Raw genomic sequence first — 14,421 nt, forward strand, 5'->3', positions numbered from 1 at the left:
CGGGGAACCAGAGCCTACCTGGCAACACAGGGCGTAGACAGGGCACAGACACACCCAGGACGGGACGCCAGGCCGCCGCAAGGCACCCCAAGCGGAACTCGAACCCCAGACCCACCGGAGAGGAGGACCCAGTCCAACCCACTGCACCACCGCAACCCCCACTTGTTAAACACTGGCTTACAAATTGTTACTTTCTAGAATGCCCAGGAGGGGTGGGCAACCACTGGCCCGTGGACCCCCAGAGGTTTTTTTTCTCCCTCAACCTTCAGTTGGGAGTTTTTGTTCCTTTCCCTAGCAGCCAGTAGGTATACTTATAGCTCTATAATAAGTTCTTCATTATGGTAGCCATTAGTTGACTGTCTTCTTTGTTTGTATCAATTTTTCTTGCTGTATGCTTGTGTTAAAACTCTCTGTGTCACTGCATGAGAAGAGCGCTCTATAATAATAATAATAATAATAATAATAATAATAATAATAATATTTGCTCTGCTGCTAGAATTCACATGATTTCTCGTTCACCATAAACAGATTGTGCAATATAGGTCCTCATCAGTTTTAAGAGTCTGTTTTGGATGGCTTACAGTACTAAATCAGAGTAAAGAATGTGAATTTTAAAAAAGGGTAATGTAAATTACAAACATGAAAAAGAAATGATGAACCAGAGCAAAGTGTGAGCTTTGCCAGGTTGACTTGTGACTGTGATACAAAAAAATATGAATTTATATTGATTACCCTGATCACATAGTGTATTAGTTATTTACAGTTTATTTAATTTATTTTAATAGTCTATTTGCATGGGCTTTACTGGTGGTATGTTAAATGCTTATTGTGTGAAAATTGGAGGAGGTAAAAGGTACATCAGCTGAGTTTTAGAGTTTTTCGTTTATTTGCTCAGGGACTCTGACAATCACCATGGACAACGCCAAGTGACCAGAAATTCACAAAAAAACTATGGTTGTGTTGAAAGTTTTGGGTTTCTAATTTATTTTCGTCCTTTGCAGTAATTATTTGCAGCTTCATGATCAACACAGCTGTATTTTAATATTTACCCCCAGCAGTGGCTGTAACCCTATGTGACATGAGACTGATCCCTCATCTCACATCATTTGACTGAAGTGAAATGGTGTTTATTGAGGATTCACACCTGCCACTCATTAGGCTGGGGTTTGTTAAGTGTGTGTGTGTGTGTGTGTGTGTGTGTGTGTGTGTGTGCGTGCAAGAGGATGAGAGTAGTGATGCAGCATGTAATTTCAGAGCTGGTCATGTGATACAAGGAAATGCCACCAGGAACAAGTGTTAGCCACAAGTGTGTTCATGTTGCTTTCTTGGATGCTTTTATCTAGACTAAGGTAATTGACAGTGTTTTACATTGAATAAATTGTAAATATTTGAAAAACCTATATGGATCTACTCGAGTAATGTATACTACTTCATATGGTGCCATGTGACAAATGGGCTTCCCTCAAGAACCACGTATCTGCATCCAAATGTCCTTCTATTCATGTAATGTACTTTCTGTATTGTTCTCTGAGATGTACATCACTTTGGAGAAAAGCATCTGCTAAATGAATAAATGTAAATGTACTATTGTAGATATTTTCCTGAAGTGATTTCAGGTTATTTTTTGCACTCTGGAGGATAACAGCAGTATATGTTTTGGGACATTTTTCTTCCAGCACCACTTTACTAATAGGCTGGATGTGTTTCTCCAGTTCAGAATCCTTTTACTCCTCAACATGAGTCAAAATGATTGTAAACGCTTATGCAATCACCTGTATGCAGTAATCAAAAATAACCTTGAACCTTGCTACTCAAAGGTAGCTTTGAATGTGAATATTACGCACCGTATTTCATATTATAACTACTTCAATAAGCTGAAGTCAAACAGTCTTGAAGAAACAATTAGACAATTTACCCTATCAATACCACCGCAAAATATAGTTTGTTCATCATGATTTCAAAAATTTTACTCCACACCCCTTATTCAACGCAGTGACTTCCACTGCTAGATACACTACTTACACTGGGTCACTCATCCATACATCAGTGGAACACACTCTCTCTTTTACACACACTATGGGGAAACCTGAACAGCATGTCTTTGGACTGTGGGAGGAAACCAGAGCACCCAAAAGAAACCCACACAGACACAGGGAGAACATGCAAACTCCACACAGACTGAGCAGGTATCAAACCCACACCCTCTCGCACCACCCAGGTGTTGTGAGATAGCAGCGCTACTTGCTGTGTCACCATGCCCCCCCATAATTGTTTCATTTCAGTTTTACAAACATGTTTAAAAATATCACACTAAAGACTGCTAATTGCTACTGAAAGCTGACACTAATGTCACTGATGTTAATACTGACACTGCAATATCTTGCAGCTAATGTATTTAGATATTTGCAATTTTATTCTTGTGTGGGGGGGCGCGGTGGCGCAGTGGCGCAGTGGGCTGGACTGGGTTCTGCTCTCCGGTGGGTGTGGGTCTGGGGTTTGAATTCTGCTTGGGGTGCCTTGCGACGGACTGGCGTCCCGTCCTGGGTGTGTCCCCTCCCCCTCCGGCCTTATGCCCTGTGTTACCGGGTAGGCTCCGGTTCCCTGCGACCCCATATGGGACAAGCAGTTCAGCAAATGTGTGTGTGTGTGTGTGTGTGTGTGTGTGTGTGTGTGTGTGTGTGTGTGTGTGTGTGTGTGTGTGTGTGTGTGTGTGGTCCCTGAACCACAGTTGTGCATTGCTTTGGGAAACTATTTCTCAGAAACCCTGTAGAAAAGATTACCACTTTTTTGCCCGTGAGGAGTGGGTGCTTAATCCATTAGTGACCTTGAACAATGTGTGATTCCTTCTTCTTCATCCTTCATCCAACAACAACAAAAAGCAATTTGTCACTGTTGTCTTTGAACGGTGAATATTTTCTTTGCAGTTTCAGTTTTTTCCTCCACATGAAGGGAGAAAATGACCAAATACATGCACAGAGAAGGAGAATTACTGATACTTTATAATGAAGAAAACATAATTATGATATTTAATACAGTAAATATTGAATAAATTCATCATCAGTATATCACATTGTGAAATCTTTGCACTATTAAGACTCCCCCTTCTAGCCATCAGATGTCTGTAGAGTCATTTGAGCCTATGACATTACAATTTATTGTGACAATGCCCTTAAGACTCAGTAACAAAGCCAACACATGAATGGGAGGTACTGACAGTGTATTAGTACATAGAAGAAGAAATAAATATAGATTTTGTTCACAATAGTCTAAAAAGCTGTAATACATCTATGTGACAATACAACTACAAGTCAGAGGGTATAAATTCAAAGCAATGCTAAAGTGGCTGCTCTAAGATCCCTAGACCAGGGCTATTTCAATCACAACCCTGTAGGGCTGACTATAGGAGGTTTTTGTTCTAGCTGGCCAGTGGAGCACTGGATTGAATTTATTGAACTCATTGAACCCATTAAACTGCCTCTCTGAGTATTTGGCCGTGTGTAGAGAGCCGGAAAACCTGCTGGGCTCGCCAACCAAGACTGTGGGCAGAAAAGCCCTGGAAGCTGTAGGGCAGTGCGGCCCATCTCTACGGTGACAGATGTGGACATACAACGCACAAGTGCGCTAAACAAGGTTAATGACAGGGTCCACAGTGCCCATCTAGGTACAGGTTCAGAAGCAGAAGAGCTTAGGCTGTTTGTTGGCAGTCTAATATCTGTAATAACCAACCAACCCACTGTTTGCCCCAAGCAGGAGCCTATCCCAGAAGCACAGGGTGCAAGGCCAAAGGGGGAGGGGACACACCCTGGATGGCACACCAGTCCATTGCAGAACACCCCAAGGAGGGCTCAAACCCCAGACCCACCACACAGAGGGCACCAGTTAAACCTGCTGCACCACCACACCCCCTCGTAACAACCATAACCAGGAAAATTTGATAAAAGTTTAACTTTCCAAACCAACAAACTCCATCGCACACACCTTTGAATATAAAACAGTATAATTTTGTTTTACAGTGATGAGCTTCTGGTAAAGTCACTGAGGATACTGTGGTAGTGCACTGTGCATTCAGGTGTCCTAATGGGGAACAATAATTGATATATTTCGTTCACTGACATGGTCCTGAGACAAGAGAAAAAAGGAATATGGAAATAAGCAGCTAGCAGTGTTGGAGATGATCTAACGGAGGAGCGAGAATTAGATACTATCTGATAAATGCGGAATTTGATGAGAGTGATGAGGAGACCATTATTTCCTATGTACCGAACTCAAAAGCTGTTCAGGTTCTGAGACTGGAGAGGTAAGAGCAGACTTGAAAAGTAGAGTTCCGGTAGGTATGATAACATCTCTTTTTCTCTTTCCACTCACTTTCCCTTTATCTCTACTATGTGACTGTAGTGGTGTGCTTCTGTTTGTGTGTGTGTGTGTGTGTGTGTGTGTGTGTGTATGTGTGTGTGTGTGTGTGTGCATGTGCATATGTCTGGTATGAGAAAGGTCTTTCATTTTGTACAGAAAAAAGACATAGATTGTGCAGGGTCTGACGCAGTCTGACGTCTGTAACATTTCCATTCTGTGCTCCGATGTGTAAACAAACTCTCTACTCCTGTGGAAAAGCTGTACCTTGACCTAGAGAGCAGGGGAGAATGGGTGCATTGATGGGGCTCTGTCAACAGTTCTCAGAAATTTTAGGTAAACAAATATTACATGTTTTCTCCTCTTATCATATGTGCTCAGAGGTTCTGATTGACTGCTACTAAGTGTCTGAACCAAAATCAAAGCCCTGAACTCAGGCATAATGTCCTGAAATTCATCTGTAATTTGGCACTCTTTCATTTTAATAGCATTAGATTAACTAATGAAGTCATGGTTTGGCATTTTATAATTTTTTTACTAGAGCAATTTAGGTTAAATATCTATGTCACCTTTTGGAACTCTATAAGTCCTTAATAATTACAACTGTATGCCTGACAGCTCACACTGACGATTGACCAGGTGCCCTGTTTTTTAAAGTAAACATCTTATTCTTGTGCAATTAATCCAAATGCATAAATGTTGCTGCTCATACACTGTTAAAATTTTCACAAGAAAGGCAAATGGAAAACGCTTGCCAAAACCTTTTACATAGCAGCTGTTTAAAATAAAACTGTTATCACATTTACATATTTAGCACATGCTTTTCCCCAAAGCAACTGCCAATGAACTCTACGTAGTGTTATCAGCCCACACACCTTATTCAACGCAGTGACTTACACTGCTAGATACATTACTTACGATGGGTCACTCATCCAGACACTAATGAAACACATTCGCTCTGTCACTCACACACTATGGGTGAACCTGAATAGTATGTCTTTGGACTGTGAGAGGAAACCAGAGCACCCAGAGGAAACCCACACAGATACAGGGAGAACATGCAAACTCCACACAGCCTGAGCAGGGATTGAACCCACATCCTTGCACACCACCCAGGTGCTGTGAAACAGCAGCGCTACTTGCTGTGCCACCATGCTACCCCATTATTATTATTATTATTATTATTATTATTATTATTATTATTATTAGGGGGGCGTGGTGGTGTGGTGGGTTGGGCCGGGTCCTGCTCTCTGGTGGGTCTGGGGTTTGAGTCCTGCTTGGGGTGCCTTGCGGCGGACTGGCGTCCCGTCCTGGGTGCGTCCCCTCCCTCTCTGGCCTTATGCCCTGTGTTGCCGGTTAGGCTCCGGTTCCCCGCGACTCCGTATAGGACAAGTGGTTCAGAAAATGTATGTGTGTGTGTATTATTATTATTATTATTATTATTGTTATTATTATTTGTCATCTCTGGAATGAGTTTTAATCAACCTTATTAACCCTATTAACCCATGCCATATTTAATTGTGATAGACTTGCGGTATTAACTTCTAGAAGCTTTAGATAAAACAGTTTTTTAACTTTTCCTTTAGTTTTATTACTTTTTCTACATTAAGGTCTCCTAAACCCTCCTGAGAACAGTGGCCGTCACTCCTCCACCAGCCAATGAATGCAGCCCGACTCAAATCCAGCGCCTTAGTTCTGGCTTAGTGGCTTTAATCTTAACTGCCTGCAAAATGCTGTCGGCAACTGGAACCCACTCAGGTCTTCTGGGTAAGCATTCCTGACGCTGCTCTCTAGTGCGGCGCTCCCTGTGTGCTCTTGATCCATTTGTTACGGTTTCATGTGTCTCTTGAAGGCTGAGAAAGCTAATTGTAAAGTCAGTTTGAACAAAAGCTAAAGCATTCAGGGGTGTCCCCCAGGGCCAGACCTGAATACCACTGCACTATAGTTCTTGCCAACCTACAGCTGCTCTTCTACATCTTGTTCTTTTCCCATTATTTTAGGAAAATGTTTCAGAGCTGCTTATCCTATTCTTTTGGAGACCACTGTACATGTACGGGGGGTGCGGTGGTGCGGCGGGTTCGGCTGGGTCCCACTCTCTGGTGGGTCTGGGGTTCAAGTCCTGCTTCGGGTGCCTTGCAACAGACTGGCGTCCCACCCTGAGTGTGTCCCCTCTACTCCCTGCCCCGCCCTGCGCTCCTGGGTTAGGCTCCGGCTTGCCATGACCCTGCTCGGGACAAGCGGCTTCAGATTTTGTGTGTGTGTGTGTGTGTGTGTGTGTGTGTGTCTGGAATCCATTACCTCATTGAATGTCAGACGACCAGCACAGTGGCATTACTCAACCTCAGGCCGCTTACACAAATTGCTTCCTGTGAGATTTGAATTATTTCACTTTAAATTTGAATGAGTACACCAATCTGTGGGCACTTCTGATAATTGATATTTAATTGCATGATTTCACAGTTAAGCCTATGAAGTCAAACAGTTCTTGTCCCACCTGTAGAGCAATTATGTTGTTTTTGTTTCAAGGAAATATCACTATAGAGTATAATTTAGGGCCTGATATGCTATTTCTTTAGCCGAAAAATCCGAATGTCTACTTCACACACTGACTGAAGCCACTCGCCCCAAGCGGGGGTCACGGCAACCCAGAGCCTAACCCAGCAGCACAGGGCACAGGGCTGGAGGAGGAGGGGACATAGCCAGGACAAGCCACCCCAAGCAGGACTCGAACCCCAGACCCACTAAAGAGCAGAACCCAGCCAAACCCGATGCACCACCCTGTCCCCGCACACCCCATATACTAACAAAAGAGCACATATTTATTACAACATGGAGCTTGTATCACACTGTGTCATGGATGTTAAGGGTCATGAGACCGCCTCTGAAATAAACCATTGTAGAAATCTCACAGTCTGCTGCATTTTTTACAGGACATGTCACTGGTGCAGAGCAAATTATTTGTGCAGATTCCATTTGTGTTTTCAGCAAACTTTTGGGCTCACATTAAAATTCAGATGTACAGCTGAGAAATGTTTTATTAGCTGGGGAAGCAAAAAGAGTTGAAAGGCCTTCAAACTGAGTCTTCATTCCCTTTTCAAAAGCTCTTTAACATTAAGCTTTTCATTCTGCATCATGCCAGCTTTAGGAAACATACTGGTTTTGAGACTATCTCAAAAGTCTGCTCTTTTGATTTTCAGCACTGTTACCCATGCCACAGTAAATCATTTGGCAGTTTTTGTGACATGAAACTGCTTTTCGTGAATCAGATGTTTGGCTTCATTCCAGCTGTTTGCTCTCTTGTTGCTTTAGAAACTCAAATACTGATGTGCTGATTTTCACACCTCTTTTGTACCTGGCAAACACTGTTAATTGATATGCAGCATGAGTCTCCTCTATGTAGACACCTTTTAAATGTTGATTGAAGCACTTCAAAGTTTCAGTCTTTTTTCACGCGTTTCCGTCATTTTGTACGCTCTCTGTATTTACCTCTCGTGGAATATTGCTGTTTGTATTGAGTTACATTTAATGATTTCAGCAGATAGTGTTATTCAGGATACCTAAAAATTGTGATGATAAAGGTACAAGTCCCATAACAACCATTTAAATGCTGAATTTAGAACAACTTCAGTTGAGTTTCAGGTATCACATGTTACATTAATGCAAAATACTATGCAAATCTGTGAAACTGATTTTAACTGAGAAGCTTTTCTGAGCTTACAGAATTACATTTCCATGAAATGAACCCATGACTGAAAAGAACAGATTGATACAGAGAACCCTCCTTTGTTGTATGTTGCCTCACTACTCCAGTAATTACATGACTAATGGTACTCAATATTTATATTTATTCACTGAGCTGACACTCTTTTCCAGACCAATTTACACTGTTAAGGTACCTACGACTATTTACCTATTTAAACAGCTTTTTAATTTTACTACAGCAATTTAGATTAAGTATCTTGATCAAGGGTACCACAGCAGTTGGTGAGATTCAATCTGCAACCTGCAGATCCAAAGGCAGCAGCTTTAACCACTACGATTCCTCTAAAACAATTCCACTTTTTTGTAGGGGAAAAAAAGTGAACAGACAGCTCTGCAGCATCTTAGTTTTTTCAATGAGTTTATCCAGGCACTGTTTGCAGTGGAAAAGGGGGTGCGGTGGCGCAGTGGGTTGGACCATAGTCCTGCTCTCCAGTGGGTCTGGGGTTTGAGTCTCGCTTGGGGTGCCTTGCGACGGACTGGCGTCCCGTCCTGGGTGCGTCCCCTCCCCCTCCGGCCTTATGCCCTTTGTTGCCGGGTAGGCTCCGTGACCCCGTATGGGACAAGCGGTTCTGAAAATGTGTGTGTGTGTGTTTGCAGTGGATTAGAAGGTAGGTACTGTACAGGAACAAGCAAAACCTCAGACATGTGTCCTGTCTAAAATTAGACATCTTCATCATATGTCTGCTAAATGGATTCTTAGAATTCACAAGCCAAGACGCAATATCAAGGATGAGTGCAATCAAAAGGATAACAATTCTAGAAGGACTGCCTGACATTTTTGGTGCAGATTGGAAGCAGAAAATTTCTCTGAGAGTCTCAGTCACTGCCATATGAAGCTGGTCTTTTGTATTGAATTAAGCAAGGAAATGGTGGTTTCACAGGAGATAGTTGTCATCATCCTTCTGTGAAGTACACCAGGTCTCTATTGATGATGTTAGTCTGGCTGACATGACACAACTGTGACTAAACTTGTTCCATTCGGTTTGGAAATAGGTCAGTTCAGAATACCATTAACACACACTTATTCACTCAAACAACACACAGAGTGGACCCATGCAAACTTGGGGAGAACATGCAAACTCCACCCAGCCTGAGGCAAGGGGCAAGCCAGGCCTGATTGAATGTATTTGTTCTTTTCTTCAGGTGTTTGTCTTCGATGAGTTGAAGAACATCCTTGGACATTCTTGGGGTCAGCAGCTTTCCCAAGACAGCTTTGATGAATGTAAACCCTTTAAGGACATTTGTCCAAAAAGCTGCTGGGGACTAAGAGACACATAAGCGAGAGACTCATTTGGCTTTGCGAGATCTGGCTCATCACAATAGTGCAGACCGGGTGTTGAGTTGGCTGTCCTTCCCTGCCTGGCACCAGGAGGATCTAGGAAATAGGAGCATATTAATTCTGTTCGATTGGAGAAGGGAAGGGGGGTCTGTAGGGTTTGTCCAAGAGGCTCAGGTCTCTTGACGGGCTTCCCCACTGCCCTGTCGAAAATGTCAGCGAGTTGTCAGCACTGAACAGTGTATCACGCCTCCAAATGGGATTCAGCTGTAATCAGGGGAGCAAGAAACAAGTGTTGCCTGCTCCTCCGAAGGTGATGACTCATTAAGAACTGGATAGTCAGTCACAGCCAATTCATCAGATGAAAAAAAATGGAGTGCTGCATCAGCAGGCCTTCAGCACACATACATTTCTTGGACATCAGGATGGTTTTTACAATCTGTCTGGCAGGCTCTAGCCACCCACTCAAGAAAGTGAGACAGGTGTGGGAGACAGAATAAGACAAATAATAAAGACAAAGCAGAGAATCATTGACAAAATGCACTTTCTCAAACGGCATGGATAATAGCAGAAAAGCTATATGTTGTTGAGCACAGTTCGTGTTTTAAAGTCTGTGGAAAACCATTAGCAAGGTGCTTTTTGTGTATATATATCTTTAAAGTAAAAGGAATGAAGAAAAAACTGTTCTATTGACTTTCTTCCTATCTCCACATATAAACAGCAATTAATGACTGAAAAAAGTTAACTGTATATCTGCTTTATGGTCTACTTTTAATGGCAAAGCTGTGAAATTCTAAAACTTCGAACTCCAATGGTCCTACTGTAGACAATGAGTCCTATTGCCCACCTCACATTTAGCTTTTATTGATTTCTCATGGCCTTGATTCACCAAAATACTCAACTCTGTGGAATCACCATGGAAACATCACATCCTTAAAATCCCTCTTTATGTTGACGGTTCATTCAGCCTAAAAACCCTTCTTTCAAACAGAATAAACACAAAAATATCAAACTTTAAAAGTAAAAATTAAGAAAACAGTTTTTCTCTGCTAATTGTATTTATTTTTCGGATTATTATCAGTAATTTCTTGATTCAGCATTTTGGCAGCTAGAACATCTGTGCTGCAATGTATCTGTTCTGCAATTATTATTATTATTATTATTATTATTATTATTATTATTATTTAGACTAAGGGGGGGCGCGGTGGCGCAGTGGCACAGTGGGCTGGACCGGGTCCTGCTCTCTGGTGGGTCTGGGGTTTGAGTCCTGCTTGGGATGCCTTGCAATGGACTGGCGTCCCATCCTGGGTGTGTCCCCTCCCCCTCCGGCCTTACGCCCTGTGTTGCCAGGTTGGCTCCGGTTCCCCGCGACCCCGTCTGGGACAAGTGGTTCAGAAAATGTGTGTGTGTATTATTTAGACCAGTTAATCATGGGGCACTCACATATGTGTAAAGTCACTCATACATCTGGACACTAAGCACAATGCCATGAAATTGGCAAAAATATGCAAACTTTGTTCAAATAGAGCTGCCAATGGATTCTCAGCACTGCAGAAATCCTGGTCACAGCTGCTATTTCTGTCAGCTCTGCCTGCTGTGTGAATTACTGCATGCAAGTCCATTAGTGGCAGAAATAAGTTGTTAAGCTCTCCTGGGGATCCTTAGAACAACCGATATAATTAATTAGCATAATTTGCTATTTCACCAAAAGACAAAGTACAAATTCTGTTCTGATACACATTAAATGTATGTTGGAATGTCTGCTAAAGGATGTTATAATATTAACAAAATTCTTTGGTTTCAATTAGTCAAACAGGCAGTTTTTCTCTATTTCTATGCCCTGAATGATTTTGTTTTTATCTGTCCAATTTTTTTTTTTCAGCATAGCTTGGTGCCGAGTAAAGATATACAATCTGTCTATAACATGAGAAAAGATAGGCTAGTGTGTAGTCATCTTTCCCTTAATGAGTCAAAGAGAGGACAGATAAAGATAATATATCTTTGTTAAGGAAACTGGAGTGAACTTTTGCCCAAAAGGTCTGTAAAATTTGAATGTACAATTTTCATAACCTATCCATCTGTTTCCAGTGTTTGTCTCTGGAGGTGAAGTACACTTTCATCAATGGCATTGATCTCCTGGTTGAGTGTTTTGGTTTTGCACAGAGTTTCCACAGGACATTTGTCACTGTACCATGAAGGTGAACATAAAAATGAATATGTTAAACAACAAATCCATTTCGACTTTTCAGAAAACCATACTTAAGTTGTATTAATGAGGCGGTCTAGCGCAAACAGAATGAATGAAATGAATTTCCCTGAACAGAAAAGATTTTTTTGTTTTATTGTTCTTTATATCACTGACAGCTTTCCCTTTGTTTGTTAGTTTTTTAACTGAGAAACTATTTATGTCTTAATTATACAACACTCACTTGCTGCTCTCTTGGATAACAAGCAATACGACAGTTCTATCTACTGTATAATATATGTTTTTGTCTGTATTGTGTGTTCTTAAAAAGTTGTCACAAAGCACCCTGTGAAGTTCAGTACAGGGAAGCTATATAGTGCAAAATACAAACACTTGCTTCTTTTCAAGCTGCAACTGTATTTCATAAGGCAGATAGTGTCATGTTGCCAACCCCACCCCAACCAAACACACCTGGTAGAAGTCAGCAGGGGCGAGTATAAAGAAAACCACACCACCACTTCGAGGTTCCAGAATCTCCATCAAGACAACCTCCCCTCTAGTCCCCTCTGCATTTGCCACCTGCCACTTCGCCTCGCTCGTCCCTTGCTTCATGTTCCTGCCTCATCTCCCCAGCCCTGATTCCTCATCCTCAAGTCCTGATGCCCTCATCTACAACCTTCACTTCGTACTTTGACTTCAACTTCGGATCATCAAATCGAAATTCACCCCCTGATTCTTTGACCCACGCCTGTCCTCGACCACGATTCTTGCCTTGGCCTTTGGACAACTAAAAAAAGATCCCGCACTTAGGTCCTACCTCCTGTCTCCTGCCCTCGTTCGTGTGACAGATAGCATATAAATTTCCTGTGCTGACATTTGAGAAAGGTGTCAAAGCCAAGTTGGTAGGAAAAAAATGGAAAGTGTTCCAGTGTCACTCCAGATGTACCGTTCAAAGCTTCTACTGAAGACTGCTCAGTGCAACAGTAGAGCTGCAAGAAAGTAAAAAAATGCAAGAATCAACGGGTTCCTAGGCATCATTAACAATACACACATTCCTTTTGCAGTGTTTCCTAGGTGACAGAGGGCTACCTTGTGCATATTTTCAATCTGTCTATTTTGAGAAAGGACCCATTTACCTGCAATGCAAGACCAGGCAATTTCTAAATAAGCAACGTGGACCAAGATATTAATTCTGTCAGAATAACAGCCACTGCACTGGCCTTGTGTCTTTGAGTATCTTCAGAGACAATTTGTTTGAGCACTTTCCTGCCAATGCAATTTCAGAAATCAATTTGATGCGCACATTACTGCTCAAGGTCCGAGTATGGTTTAAAAGAAACTATGCAGGACTGTTTTCCCCAAAATAAAATTCTGAATTGGAATGTTTTTGGAAAACGTAGGATGGCTACATTACATTAATATATTTAATAATCCCTAGATATGACAACCATTCAAGTATTGGGGTGGACAAAACCATTAGCAGTTGTACTAAGAAGAGTTATACACAGACCTACTTGAACACAGGGATAACAGGTCGCTCCGACCATCTGCTTCCCATTGTTATCTCTATGCCATAGACAGTTAAATATTATGAACTGAGTAGTAAAAAGGAGAGTTAGGGTGGCATAGTGGGTACCTCCTACAGTAGTGCTGGGATATGAGTTCAGAAATAGGTTAGAATCCGAACCATTCTGTGCAAAGTTTGGATGTCCCTTTCATGTTTGTGTTGGATTTCTTTGAGCCCTCCGGTTTCCTCCTTCAATCAAAAGACATGTGTTTCAGGTGAACTGGTGACTCAAAGTTGGCTGAAGTGTGTGAAAAAGTGTTTGTGATACCCTGTGATGGCCTGGTGTCCCCACCAGATTGTACTCTGCTTTGCCCATTGTTCTTCTGGGATGAGCTGCAGACCACTACGACACCGGAACTTGACATGCAGTTACTGAAAATGGATGGATTAAAGTACGAAAAAAGGTCTGACATCATTCATTATGCAGGTTTTTCCGTGTAAAATATCACTGTCAAATAACTGACATCTGATTTGATGAGAAACGGAATTCCATGAAGAGCTCAGTACCAGTAGTATTAATTATGAGGCACTCTACCCACACAAAACCTTTTATTCTGGGTACCTAAAGTTGGGTGGATGATGACAGATTAGATTCTTGGATAGTTCCTTTGTCCACATATATGTATATCTTAAAAAATTAGATCACAATTTCGATTTTCTGTAATGAGTTCAGGGTACATCAAGTGTGCAGGTGTATCACAGCGCCTGGGCTGTGGATTCAGACATGGGACTGAATTTAGCTCAGTCTGTGTGTATTTTCCATGTTCTCCCTGTGTTTGTGCAGGCTTTGTACGGGTGCTACAGTTTCCTCTGGCAGTCCAAAGACATTGCTTTCATGTGGACAGTTAACTCTTAATAATTGCCTGTTGTGTGTGTGTGTGTGACACTGTGTCACATTGCTCATTGTACAGGTGGACGAATGATTGTATCAGTTACACTTCTGCAGCAAAACAATGGGCCATCCAGATAAGTGCAATAGTACTCCTGTGTGCGATAACCATTGTGCACAACAGGACAAGTGTAATAGCTGCGCAGTATTCTGTGTGCAATACTCTGACCAGTGCATTTTGTGATGTCTTGTGTTTACGTGTGAATTTATTGGTATGATACTGTATGTTCATGCGGGGTGCGGTGGCACAGTGGGTTTGACTGGGTCCTGCTCTCCAGTGGGTCTGGGGTTTGAGTCCTGCTTGGAGTGCCTTGTCACAGACTGGCGTCCTGTCCTGGGTGTGTCCCCTCCGCCTCCAGTCTTGCGCCCTGTGTTGCTGGGTTAGACTCCGG

Source organism: Scleropages formosus, chromosome 3 (genome assembly GCF_900964775.1).
Source record: "Scleropages formosus chromosome 3, fSclFor1.1, whole genome shotgun sequence".
Classification (NCBI taxonomy): Eukaryota; Metazoa; Chordata; class Actinopteri; order Osteoglossiformes; family Osteoglossidae; genus Scleropages; species Scleropages formosus.